This window comes from Ornithodoros turicata, chromosome 3 (genome assembly GCF_037126465.1).
Source record: "Ornithodoros turicata isolate Travis chromosome 3, ASM3712646v1, whole genome shotgun sequence".
Classification (NCBI taxonomy): domain Eukaryota; kingdom Metazoa; phylum Arthropoda; class Arachnida; order Ixodida; family Argasidae; genus Ornithodoros; species Ornithodoros turicata.
In genome coordinates, this window is record NC_088203.1 from 100377785 (window position 1) to 100391884 (window position 14100).

Genomic DNA, 14100 nt, shown 5'->3' on the forward strand with positions numbered 1-14100 from the left:
TATTAGATTGACTTTTTTTTATAGACGGGAAGTTTTTTATACTTTACACTTTAGTTATTGTGGTGCACAGCTGAGTTCATGTACCCCATGGATGTTATGGATGACGCTGTTTCTTTCTTACAGTGCACGAATGACCAACAGTGTGGTCCAAACTGTTTCTGCAGGATGGACGGTGGCTATCCCAATGTGCCCAGGTGCTGGACGTCATAGAAGAAATAAATGTTTGTAATTGCCCATGGCAACTGTGTGTGCACTCCAGCATTCTTGTGTTCTTTCAAACTGTTCAGCGAAACGCACGCGGCAAAGCTTACTGAATCGCCTAGAAATATTTGTATGGCTGTAGAGGAGATGGTGTTCCCCCACATGAGTCCTGACCGGCAATGATGGAATGTCTCAGAGGGCAGATGGTTGTGGCCTCACGCAAGGACGGCGCCGGTAGAACTGGCTGCCTAGGCGCGTAGCAGCAGACGCGCGCCGTCATCGTTGTCCACGGGACGCCATATTTAACGTTCAGCTGACATTGACGTTAAGCTGACCTTAACATGATTACAAAACTGCGACGAATTGAGTTACACTGAAATTATACACGAAAAATGGAGGGAATTTCGGTTCACATAGCAGGATTTCCCGCACGCGGTTCACCAGTTTACACGATGACTTGCCGTAGAAGGCCAGGTGTTGTAAACTGGCTACCAGCGCTATTCCTGGATACCCTGCTTCCGCGTGTTCTACGTGTCCCCGGTCATTTGAAAATGTGCAGTTTGAAATAGGTATCAATTACAATTAGCTTGATTTTTGTGACGCCTGTGGTTCATGTAACAGCAGGAGAATCACTTCTTCAGAAATCTATGGGCGATTTTCGTTCGCACAAGACACGTGAGCGCTCTAAACTAGCATCTCAATCGCATTGGTACTGGCGTGTTCTCTTAGCTTTTCTCTAGTCAATGACGTATTTTTTAGGGGACAAGGTTGAGCCGTTGATTTTTAATAAATTAAAGTATGGTGCGTCTCGAACATGTGCTGCCATCTCGATAGAGTGTCGCACACTAAAATACTTGCGAATTCGGGCTCAATGCAAATCAACGGATAGTCCTGGAATTCTACAAAATGTGTCATTGAGAAGGGCAAAGCAAGGAGAACACGCCAGTACTTCTGTTTTTACGATATTTTACGCCGTTTCTGAGCGGTGTGCGAAGAAAAAACTTTCTCTATTGTCTTGCGCAGAAGTGATTCCGCCATAAGGCGGGAAGGCTTCGTCGACACGAATGCTGGAGGGGAAAACATAACACAACTCTTTCTCTCTACTGCCGAAGGAAGACGTCTGGTGGGATGTAACAGCTTTTACGTTCAGAGCATTTCGCCAGATAAAGCGTGCGGGAAGTCATTATGCTGCAATTGAAATTGTATGGTAATCGCCGTATCGTACGCAACGTAGGACGTTCCGAAAGTGAAGACGCCCTAAAGACCATATTACTCCATTTCCAATCCGCCACGTCACAATTTCTCTTCGCTATTATTACTCCGGAGAGCAGGGTTTACGAAACACCGTCCAGGTTAAGCACTCGATCGATACCCATCATGTTCAGGGTGTACTTCCCCTTTTAGCATATCGCTTGATCATTTTTTCTTTTAGTAGTGGGGATAAAATGTAGTTTGGACACCACGGCGCGTTAGATACAGGGGTCAATTAGATACCACGGTATAGTTCTACGTACCGCGAATCCCCCTCGACGGGAACCTGTTTTTTTTAAATTGAGTAACGACTTATTTCATCATCTCCCAGTCCACACATGCAAGTAATAGATATACATACACAGTTGTACACGTGAAGATATTTTGAAACGTAAAATTAATGGCCTCCCTAGCCTATAAGTCGTGGTATTGCAGTCATTGGAATACGCCAGCCAGGTGTGGAACACGTGCAAGAAAACTGACATGCAAAACTGTCACGTTCATTTATTCGAGGTATAACAAACAGCAATCAGTCACACAACTATTACAAAATGCAAATACAAAAACATTACAAAACAGTAGATGAATACACCTACTCACAACACAGTGCAAGCAGATATAGTTCTATTTCTTCAAAAATGATTACTTTCAAATTCTCATTCTTTTTACGATCTCTGGAGAAGTGGAACAGTCTTCCGGAAAGGCTGATAAACTGGTATTCTACCAGTGCATCTTACAACTTGCCATGTGAATTGATTGAAGTTAGTGAAATTTTTCTTCAAATTATGAATACTTCGTTAAACAGCTCAGCGTGTTGCTTCTAGTTGTAATTTTTATGCTGTTCAGAATATCTTATGAACATAATGATCTAATTACACAAGCAACTGCCGCTATTACATTTTTCTTTTCACTAACACTCTAACACAGTAGATGTTCTATGTGCAAACGATTGTTACAAGCATGTCAAACTGCTAAAAATATGTATAATCTACAATTCGTATGTACACGTACAGGCAAAATTCGACTGAAGAATTTGTTGTGATTAATTTATACTATTTACATAGCCTAAATACTTTGTTAGAAAACGAGGTTCCTCAAAGCAACGCGGCTATACTTCACGCATATCAACGTTACGCCTTACAGCGGCGGCGCACTAAAGTCCAAACACAATGTCGACACTACAACACACTCATGTAGAACATATGTATTTGTTTCATTTGCACCATAGTTAGGGCAAGTAAAATTTCTTGTAGTTCCCCATTTGACCAGCCAATCTTTTGTTGGAAGTATACCCCAGCAGGCTTTCCTGTGAAAACCCGCATCTCCTGCGGCACTGCAACCGTGTCCCTTCTACCAGTGTGCGAGAACGTAGCACTGGTACTCCCTCCTTTGGAGCATTCGGGATACTTGGACTTTCTCTGCATATATATCCGGAAAGTGATCGTGCACAAACTTATATTGCTAAATAGTCTCTTTATAAAACTCGAGTGGATTTTCTGCTGTAGGATACATGTTGCCAAGACCCTTGGGTACAAGTGTCCTGGATCCTTCTCCCAGCCAGTACATGACTAGAGGGTGCCAGATGAATCGACATGGTTTAATATGCCTAAGGTGTTCCTCAGAGCAAACAACGACCTGTGCGTTTTCACACATGGAGGGCTCGACCCACCCTCTGCTTTTGGCCTCCTCAACACGTGACGGGACAATAGGTGTTTCTTGTCCTTCCAGAAGAAGTTAAAGATTAACGTGTTCACCTTCGCAATGATCTTCGCCAGAGGAGTTATTATCCTTGTGGCATACCACAGTTGACTGCAAAACACGAGTTTAATTAGATACCGTGACTGAAAGCAATGACATGCCAATCGCCTGATTCCTTTGGAGTGGCTGATATTAGGTTGAGTGACAGCGCTATGGAGTCGGAATAAAAGGACACTTATGATTCCCTAAAACTCCATGAGGCGATACTTACGCATTTCCTGTCAGTCATGCACAACAACTTGCATTTTTGCCTTTTTCATTATGCAAACAGTGCAGTCGTCTTCACAGCGCTCGCGTTCAAGCGTATATACTTCATGTTTTTGTTTGGAATCTATAGTGTTTGTGTGCCTCACGTTCAAATGACAAGTGTCCATACATATTCTCCTGGAAACGTATGTGACACTTGGAGGAGCGCCTTCACAAGTGGAACTGGTAGCATACCCATATAGAGGAAGTAATATGCCTGAAAGCCAAAATGTACTCCATCAAATTGGCCATGGAAAAACAAACTGCAAGAGCTAAAGGGCCGGGTCACAAAGAACATTGTGTGCAAATACCTCCTCCATGATACATACCACGATACCCTCTTCAAGCACACTAGCACATCTCACGAACAGGTGTCAATAGTTGGAAAGAACAACAACAACAATAAATGAAGAAGTGATGATGATATGGGATGTTTCCCCGTGGTAGCCACAGGACCCTACCCCACTTCACAGTGGTTAATACGAGAGCATGAATTATGGTGAAAGTGAAGCGACGACAGGTCGGAGTTCTGTTTAGAGCTGTTCGAGGAGTCCAGTGGCTTGCATGAAAGCAAAAAGGGAGCGAAGAGCCTGGCACTGATGTGCAGGGGAGCTCCATGGGCCAAGTACTTTGGACAAGCTGAATGGTCTATGGTCAAGGAGTTCAAGCTGGAAGATCGTAGCTGGGGTGTGGCAAGCTAGGCACAGTGCTGTGTTACTGTAACCCAGCTTAACACAGAGCACAGGGGAAAGAAACATTGCATGTACACCAGAAATGTGAAAAGAAGTGTCATGGTGTACGACGGCAAACGATACCTCTACAATGATGTTGGCTCCTACCCGTACGGAAGCTGCGAATATGGTAAGCTGGAGTGGATGACCTAGATAGCGGGATTTCAGCAGGCGTTCTTTCTCCCCTCAGATAACGCAGGGGATGAGGAGGCGTAGTGTCATTTGGACTGTGTAACTGGAAAGATGTGGTACCTTGTTCTCTTCTCGCTCGTCTCGTGCACGATGGCGCTGGACACCGGCGACTGAACTGCAAGCATCAAGGTGGAGACGGGTAAGCACACCCACGCACACGAATGCCCAGGCGATATTTTGGCCATCAGAGAGTGGTATGTGATACCTATGCGGTTCGGCATTAACCTGGATAAACGCAACTGTATCGCTGTGCACATGCCTTCAGTCGCTGGATGTGAGCGACAGCTACGAAGATATCTAGTGCATGCGGAAGTGTCAACTCACGAAGGACAAAATTTTTCTTAGCCGCTCTCCTTGAGCCGTCTACATCATGCGATACATTCGAGGAACCACACCCAGCATTAAAGGAATCAACCTCTCGAAGATTGCGACGATTTTTCTCAAACATGAACTCAATAAACGCTGAAATGTACTTCACTTGTCTTTCTAAGACAGAAGACGCCAGCGGGGTGGTGGTGACGAAAACCGGCTTGTCATTGTTGGCGTCACATATGTGGGCTGCGTCACGACTGTAGCCAGGATGAGATGAGATGGTGTGATAACACCAGGGAGGCGAATCAGCTTTTTAGAAGGAGCCAATCAGCGCGAAGTGGATGGAGCCGACCAATCGGCGATCTGTAGGTTTAAAGGGGTGGAGCTATTGGCTTGTGTTGGGTCAGAATTGGATTATGTTAGATTAGAACTGTATTTTGCCTTGGAATTGGATTAGAATTGGCTTCTGTTGGATAAGAGAAAGCTCTTGGCTATAGGACTTGTATTCATACTACTCGCGCATCGTTCGGACTTCTCTACACTCAGGAACTTATCCTATTCTTGTCAGAACACTCTTCACGAAAAAAAACTAAAAAGGGGGGGTCACCCTAGTGGTCGTTTAAGGGCGCATGACATTCATCTATGTTCTTCACCCCTTTCTTCACGTAACGACAAATGACAGCCGAGACACAAAGATTGTGTTTGTGATCGTCTGTGTTTTTTTTTTTGTCTCGAGGTTCAGTCAAATTTCATCATGTACACTCTTAAAAATGAACTTCACCACATAGCACGCTCCTAGCCAACCATCATCCCGAGTGACATCGTTCTCTCCCCTGATTTGTTGAAAACGGGAGGCGTCCGCATTTTTGTGACGATTAACATTTCTACATAAGTGTCACAAAAAGGCGTACGCCTCCCGTTTTCAACAAATCAGGGGAGAGAACGATGTCACTCGGGATTATGGTTGGCAGTAACTTCAGATGGTAAAGGCAGTATGCCTTGGCTGCTGATCTGATGGCCGGGGAAGTCTAGTTCTAGGACGCCGAATTCGCTCTTGGAAGCGTTAATCACAATGCCATTCTCTCAAAGACGGGTGAAGATGACGTGAAGGTGTTGCTCGTGCTCCTCAGGTTAAGAGCTCGCCACTAGGAGGTCATCGATGTAGGCGTAGACGAAGGGAAGGCCTCGAATGATGTTATCGATGTATCTTTGGAAGGTATGTGCCGAATTACGTTGTCCGAATGGCATTCTCAAGAACTCAAACAAACCGAATGGTGTTGTCATGGCTGTTTTAGGGATGGCCTCTTCCGCCATCGGGATCTGATGATAGGCCCGTACCAAATCGATCTTAGAAGAGGTGGTGGCACCTTCCATGTTAGCTGCAAAATCCAACATGTGAGGAATGGGATATCTATCGGGGACTGTGGCATGGTTGAGAGCACCATAGTCTCCACATGGTCGCCAGTCGCCTGTCTTCTTCGGCACCATGTGGAGCGGCGACGCCCATGTACTCGAGGAAGTGCGGATGATGCCGGGTTGAAGCATATGATCAAACTCCGCTTTGGCTACCTTGGCGCACAAATACGCCATCGTACGCCTCCGGAAGTTCCTCGGGTAAGTAGGCAACGAGTCACATGTAAAAGTGCGGGTTACGTCTTTCTGCACACACCCTGTACGTCACGAAAAATCTCAACCAACCGGGCGCTTGTCGTCTGCTTCCGTGCACCGAAATGAAACGGGAGCTCGAAAAACGGCACGTCTTTCGTCTTACACTCTGGGGTGCGCGAGGGGCGCTGGTGTCGCGTTAAGTGAGTGGATGAAACACTCTCGCCCAGGGGCTCCGCACCCAATTTCCAACACGCCACGCGGAGGCATAAAGGTGCACGTGCACAGGGGCATGAAAATGGAGACGGTCGTGAACGGTCGATTCTAACGGTTACTCGAAAGGTGGTCCCTAGTTGAGCTCTCTATTACATTGACCAATGGAGTTGCGTACAGCGCGCTTAGAAGGGTTATCATAAATATTGTAATTGTATTGGTCCTCTTCCTTAACTGAAATTTTGTGTATTCCGCCCCTCATTATGCAGGTACTTGTCAATTGTAAAACGTTTAGTACTCTTAGATTAATAATATTCTTGGGAGTTGTTATGCTTGAAGTTGACTTGGCATGAACTTCCTTCTACGTGTTACTGAAATTTAGAGACAGACTTGACTCTTGAATCCTAAGGGATTCGAGATTCGCGAATCCGAATCCAAGTATTCAAAACGGCGAGTCGAATCATTCGAATCCACCAACCACATTTGTTCGATTCTTTTTTAAAATTGGCGCCTCCGGAGTCCACCGAAAGACTGATTCACCGGCCCCGGGGCGCGCAAAAATCACAGCATAAAGCTCCGACATTAAAAATAACACGGTTTTGTTTTTGATCGTTTCTTAGCCTTATGAAAAGAATTCAGACTCGGGAGTCTATGTAGTTCCTGTAGTCGATGAACAACACGTTAAACTACATTTAAGAAGCAGTATATGGCTGAAGGTGAACTGCAATTTAATTTGTTTTTCATCACACTTAGAAATGAACTACACAGCATAGCACGCTCCTAGCCAACCACCATCTCGAATGATATCGTTATCTGCTCTGATTTGTTGAAAACGGGAGGCGTACGCCTTTTCTGTGACAATTATGAACAGCATAAGTGTCACAGTGAAGAGCAAGATTGCTCTTCAGTTGTTGTTGACCTTCTGGTCGTGCACATAAAGATTGATTATTCTTTATTCTGTAGCTTCTCAGTAACATCTTGCCCTTTTATAAATTATTACCGGGAAACCAACATATGGTATTGTTATACGATGAATTATTCGACCATCTGCCTGACACATGATTTCTTCGGACGCTCGATTTGGAGAATGGGAAAGTCTGGAGCGCGCATAAGTGTTGATAAGATCGATTGCCGCATTTTAAGCACCGATTGACGTCGCTCAGTGATGCCCGACGTGCAACTGAAATAAGCCTAACAAGACAAAATTCACGAGCCTCTGCGTTTGCGATACAAATGGCGCTATGTACTGTGTTGGTTGTTTTTGTTAATCGACCCAGCGATGACGGTGTTTAGCGGCTTCATGGAGATATACCGACCAGCCCCAGCCCGAGTCTCAACTTTAGCTTGCCCTTCCGGTTTGTTGCCAAAACGACATCTGGTTTCGCAGCAAACACAGTCTGCGCAAACCGCTATGTCGACTGATACTGTTATCGCTTCTGATTTGAAGAGAGAGAGAGGGCCGTATACGCCTTCTTATGACAATTCAAATTGCCACAAAGAGGCGTACGCCTCCCACTTTCAACAAATCAGGAAAGTGAAAGCTATCATTCTGCATCGTGGCTGGTTCTGAACGCCCTTGGTCGCGGAAGGATCGGAAGTCTTCGAGGCAACGAAAGTTGTGACGCGGCCTTGTTTATGTTTACCCGAGAATGTCATGATGCAGCAGAGCGTAGCAGCCTTATTGCGCTGTGAGGTATAACGTCGTAGCTCCTCCACAGGTCTTCCACACTCTCAGAAAAAAGGTAGAGCAGTTACACCTTTTAAGAGGCAATAGTTGTCTCATAATATGTTGTGCCTAAAAGGTTGCAAAGTTCTACCTGCTACCTACGAATTATATACATGACATTCTCGAGTAAACACAAACAAGCCTCAGCGAAAACTTGCGGTGCCACGAAGATTTCCGGTCCTTCCGCGACTAAGGACGCTCGGAATCAGCCGCCATGCAGAATTATATCTTTCACGTTCCTGATTTGTTGAAAACGGGAAGCGCACGCCTTTTTTTGCCAACTTGAATTGCCACAAAAAGGCGTATACGATGCTCTCTCTCCTCAAATCACAAGCGATAACTGTATCAATCGGCACAGTCGTTGGCGCAGAGCGTGTTTGCTGTCAAACCGGATGTCGTTTTGGCATCAAACCGGAAGCTATGAAAACGGCATGTATAGGGTTCTTCTGGTTTGGTGGGCGAGGGGGGGCATACGTCTTTTTGTAGTGATTTGGATATATGATAATTCCTTTTATCACCCTTTGACATCCTTTATCAGAGGTTATGTTGACCTAAGTGGTAACTATAGAAGTTACCACACTGTGAAAACAGAACTTCACCACATAGCACGTTCCTAGCCAACCATCATTCCGAATGACATCATTCTGGGTCCTGATTTGTTCAAAACAGGGGGGAGGCGCCTATCTGGGACATGCATAATGTGTCCCAGATAGGCGCGCCCTCCCATTTTCAACAAGTTGATACACAGAATGAGTTATCTTTCGGAATGATGTTTGGCTATGAGCGTGCTATGTGGTGAAGTTCTGTTTTAACAGTGCACCTCTTCAAACATTGTTTTCTTAGAGTGCACGAAAAAATTGCAAGGGTGGTTCGGGGGCGTTCCATTGGTGTTAACGCAACAGGTTGAACAGAAATGACTCCTTGTGTTGCCGTGCATAAAGCTCCGTTAGATCACGGGCGTAGATGAGACGCGGGCTCACGCACTTCGAGAATCGCAGTCAAAGGCTAAAATATGACCGGACTGTTAATGTCAAATAAATGCTGCTTTTGTGCTTACTCTTGAAACTAGCTAGCTCCAATGGCTTAGTGGCTAGGATGAATGTCTTTGATCCGGCGACCAGGGGCACTATTTGGCTTCTTTCCTGCCACTGGTCGTTGACTGGTCGTCACTAGATCTTTGACGAGGATTGGGCAGCTCGGTTTGAATCTCGACCATCACAACCTATGTCGTCACTACCACCTATACGCTCTTCTGGCCGATGCAGTACAGGGGGAATCGAGTAGGCTTTCTTTCGTCTACATGACCTTACGTAGGGTATAGAATGCACCGGTTTACATGAACACCTTTTCATTAATCAACACATTTTGTGTGTGTGTGTCTAACACAGAACCCGTCCTCATTTATGTAAGCTCAGTGTGAAGCCAACGTGTACTACTGTGTTTCACATGGAGATAGGACGTGGACCTACGAGTCTATTTCTTGATGCCTCTATACTCACCTAGAGACCCCCGGTCATTTTTTTCATTTTACCAAGCTGTGTGTCACGTGTTCCTTCGTCTTAATTCCAGCGAGGATGGGAGTGATCCACCTGGACTTTGAATGGTCGACACAATATAAAACGACATGTATGTCTCCGCTTTTAGTACCCGATGGAATACCAACAGGCCCAGTGCGACGTTTTAGGGACCTCCCGACGGGGTACTCAAAGCTACTTGCCCGAGATTTCATACCGAAAGAAGTTTCTCATCCGTATAACCATTCCTCTTGCTTTATGTATCCACGTAGCCACGCTTTTCGTAACTTTACAGAGAAAACAGAAAAGGAAAAGCGTGAAAGCAAATAATGAAAGAAAGGTAATGGGGAGCAGTGACCGAGGCTTGTTTACGGAACTATCGTTTGACGATTCCGTGGTATACCAGGTGGGCGAACTTTTCAAGTGGAAGATTTCGCGTTGTACGAACAGTATTGCTGTTGTTTGCACTAATTTGCGGGCAATGCAAACAATGATGGATGCCCCAGCATTGTCGACACTGTTCAGAACTTCCGGGGACAAAAGCCAATTAATATGGGCGTATACCTTCAGTAACGTGTAATGCTTAATGAACGTCGTAGCGTTGTTGTTGTCGTTGTTGTCATTGACTTACGGACGTCGTTTGGCCATACCAGGGAATTATTTATATGCAGAATCTACGGAAAAGCCGAGACTGTTGAGTGATTGGTATTGTGAAGCATGACCTTTGAAAGGCAATACAATACCGGAAATGCGATCAATTAAAATTCAATGTCTTAATTACCTTATCCGCACATTTTTAATGAAATGTCGAAGCGGGCAGCTTTGCGGTTGTAAGCGAGGTATATATATGGGCAGCTCAGGTATAGACCCCTACATTCGACGTACGTGCATGCTGGCAACGTTGACAAAGTCCTCTCCAATATGAAGCTGTTCTTGATTGGCACGCTGATAGCGCTGGTAACCGTCGTACACATATACGGGTAAGCAGTTATTTTCCATAAAAGTGATAATGCCTACTCTGTCGGATAGACGTGCGAGGATTGAAAGGATGGATTTAAAAGAAGAATGACACAGACGTTTGCGTCGTGCTTGAACATATTTCGACAATGGTGCTATTCTATTATTATTATTATTATATTCTGCCTTATTTCATTAGGACAGATTTGTTTGCCCGAATATTACCGACGTTTCTCTCTTGGTGGTACCGTGCACCAAATCTGCTGTGAGCTGTAGACGTTTCAGGCCGAAGAATATAAAAAAATAGTTCTCTGATACTAGCCCGAAACAAGCTTGACGGACAAACTCCGTGGTGCACATGCGTGGTCAACAAGCTTGACGGACAAGCTCCATACTGTAGGAGCCGAATATTACCCGAATATTACCGACGTTTCTGTCGTGGTGATACCGTGCACCGAATCTGCTGTGAGATGTAGAGGTTTCAGGCCGAAGAATATCACAAATTAGTTGTTTGATAATAGCACGAAATACTGTAGAAGCTATACTACCCGAGCTATGGTCAGAGACAGAGAGGACATGGCACGATGTTTCTCCTTCGTGCTTCCCCAATGGTCAGGCTTCTTCAGTGTGGAGTTCATCCACCAGCTCGCCTGAATCTATGACTATTTTGTCATTGTCTGGCAAACTTCGTTGAGTGCTAGGAAATTGGAGGCAGGGAAACACAATATTTTCTATGTGATGGGGTACCTGAACCAAATAAAGTCGATAGATTATTGGGCTTTTGTTTGCCTCCGCGGTCAACAGGTAGGTATGCCATTTTTTAGTATGCTAAAGTTTCGTAATATAGACTTTTCTGTTTTTGGCCTGGCGTCTATCTAGTGCCATAACATGTGTGACGGTACTCTAAAAAACTAAACGTAATTTACAGGTGGAAAATTCACTTAGTACTTATTTATTTACTTAGTACTTACTTAGTATTTATTATTATTAAAAGCGGATTTTGATGCGTTCTGATATGTTTTTGAGTAACGTGGTAATTTCAACATAGGTTGCCAACTCGTGCTTCTTTTACAGTGGAAATTCCTAATAACTTGAATGTTGCTTCGGTGGGCTGGAAGGCACTTGCGTAGACTAGGTTTAAAAAGCCAGCTAATATTGTTAGTCTTCGCAAACAATAAAACCGTGAATAGGTACTTCATGAGTAACTGAGTTGTGCATGGCAAATGCAACTGAAACAGTCCACGTGGCACTGCACAAGTGACATTAAAAGTGATGCGCTTAACGCATTTAATATCACATTTTTCGCGCCCACGTGGAATGACACGTTCTTCTCAGCGATGGGTTAAGGGGTACATTTCTGGAGATCTTACTTTATCCCCACAGGAGTGGTACACAGGGAGCCGCAGTCGAGGAACCTATGTTGGAAGAAAGAAGCAGGTCATGCCCAAGTAGGGTGGTAAGATTCATTTTATGTCGTCTCTTATTTGTCTTTCGTTGGTGTATGTATGTTTTACGCAAGAAGAACGGACAGCTATATTTCGAAATATCGGGATTCAATATTCGGGATGATGGTTGGCTAGGAGCGTCCTATGTGGTGTAGCTAATTTTTAATGGTGTAACCCACTAGTTCACAGCGCTCGTGGCGCATTCGTCATCATCCATGATAAGAGCACGCTATCTCACCTACGGAAGGACAGAACTGCCAGCGCTGTTTACCAGTCGCTTTGAGAACGAATATACCAAAGCGTCTCTTGCGACTGTTCCTAATCTTCCGTCACCCCCGTGTGTCAACCAGGCGGATGAACACGAAATTGACAACCAGATATCTGATCCAAAGAACGCATTGGTGCACTGCTCCCGCAAGAAATATGTAAACCGAGACCAATTAATTACTCGGAAAAATCACGAAGTGTCGATGCGTTTTTTTCTCTTGTAATACTCTTCACTGAAGGCCCCGATACGTAATGCAAGGGTTCCGTAAGCGTGCGAAGTAAATGTTAAAAGTTAGCATGTTTATTTAATTAGTGAGCGTATGCAAATGAACCGCGCACTACTCAGTTCATGACCGATGTCCCAAGGATCTTTACCAAAAAGAAATTTCTTCGATGGCGCCACCTGTTCACGAATTATTAAGCCAGGGGATTTTCGTGAAACACCCTATTATTATCATTATGCACTCACTGCCCTTGAAAAGAAGACAATCAAATTACACAGAAAAGGAGATGACAGTGCCATCCTAATCAGGGGCTCCTCTGCGTCCACACACCTTATCTAGTTGGTAGATTAATACATGTAGGAGAGGTTGGGTATCATATTATTATTAGATTGACTTTTTTTTATAGACGGGAAGTTTTTTATACTTTACACTTTAGTTATTGTGGTGCACAGCTGAGTTTATGTACCCCATGGATGTTATGCATGACGCTGTTTCTTTCTTACAGTGCACGAATAGCAAACAGTGTGGTCCAAACTGTGTCTGCAAGATGTCCAGTGGCTTTCCCCGTTTTCCCATGTGCCGGAAGGCATAGAAGAAATAAATGTTAGCAATTCCCCATGGGAACTGTGTATGCACTCCAGCATTCTTGTGTTCTTTCAAACTGTTCAGCGAAACGCACGCGGCAAAGCTTACTGAATCGCCTAGAAATATTTGTGTGGCTGTAGAGGAGATGGTGCTCCTCCACATGAGTCCTGACCGGCAATGATGGAATGTCCCAGAGGGCAGATGGTGTAGAAATCATAAGGAGAGAGGCTAGAAGAAAAACTGGGAGAGAGAGTGAAGAGGGAGAGCAGGGAGTTGTACGGAGGGAAGACCCTCTCCCAATGTGCGAGCCCGGGGGACGCCATGATCGATATTGTGGATTCGGCCGGATTCTGCCACAGCCTTTCCACGTGTGAAGACCACGTGTGAAGACCGTTCGGCGCAATGGTATCCAATCCAATGCATGTCGCTTCCGCTTCCGCATGGCTCCGTGCGCCATGCCGTGCGCGAAGTGTGTTTGTCTTGTCTGCAATCACCTGTGCGCTTGGATTCCTTAGAGAACGAGTATCGTACGGTTTAAACCTTCTTCTGCGACATGAAACAACGGTGCTCGGAACTCGTATGAGACACTGTTCGTAACGCGCTAGGCCTACCGTATCAATCATGGCGGCTCCCATGTTGAGATGCCCCCCTTCAGTGGCCTGGTTCCTAGTTATTATGAGAGTTCTATGGCAGATGGTGGTGGCCTCACGCTAGGACGGCACCGGTAGAACTGGCTGCCGTGGCGCGCAGCAGCAGAGGCGCGGCATCATCGTTGTCCACGGGCCGCCACATTTAACGTTCAGCTGACCTTAACATGATTACACAACTATACGACAAATTGAGTTACACTGAAATTATACACGAAAAATGAAG

The 14100-nt window shown here is 45.1% G+C and overlaps 1 long non-coding RNA gene across 1 annotated transcript; it reads left to right on the plus strand.

The window, feature by feature from the left end:
* Positions 1 to 6225: 6225 nt before the first annotated feature.
* Positions 6226 to 13234, plus strand: LOC135387548 (uncharacterized). The gene is made up of 3 exons (XR_010421185.1): positions 6226 to 6305; positions 12090 to 12162; positions 13148 to 13234. It is a non-coding gene; the product is annotated as an uncharacterized LOC135387548 (long non-coding RNA).
* The last annotated feature ends 866 nt before the right edge of the window (positions 13235 to 14100 follow it).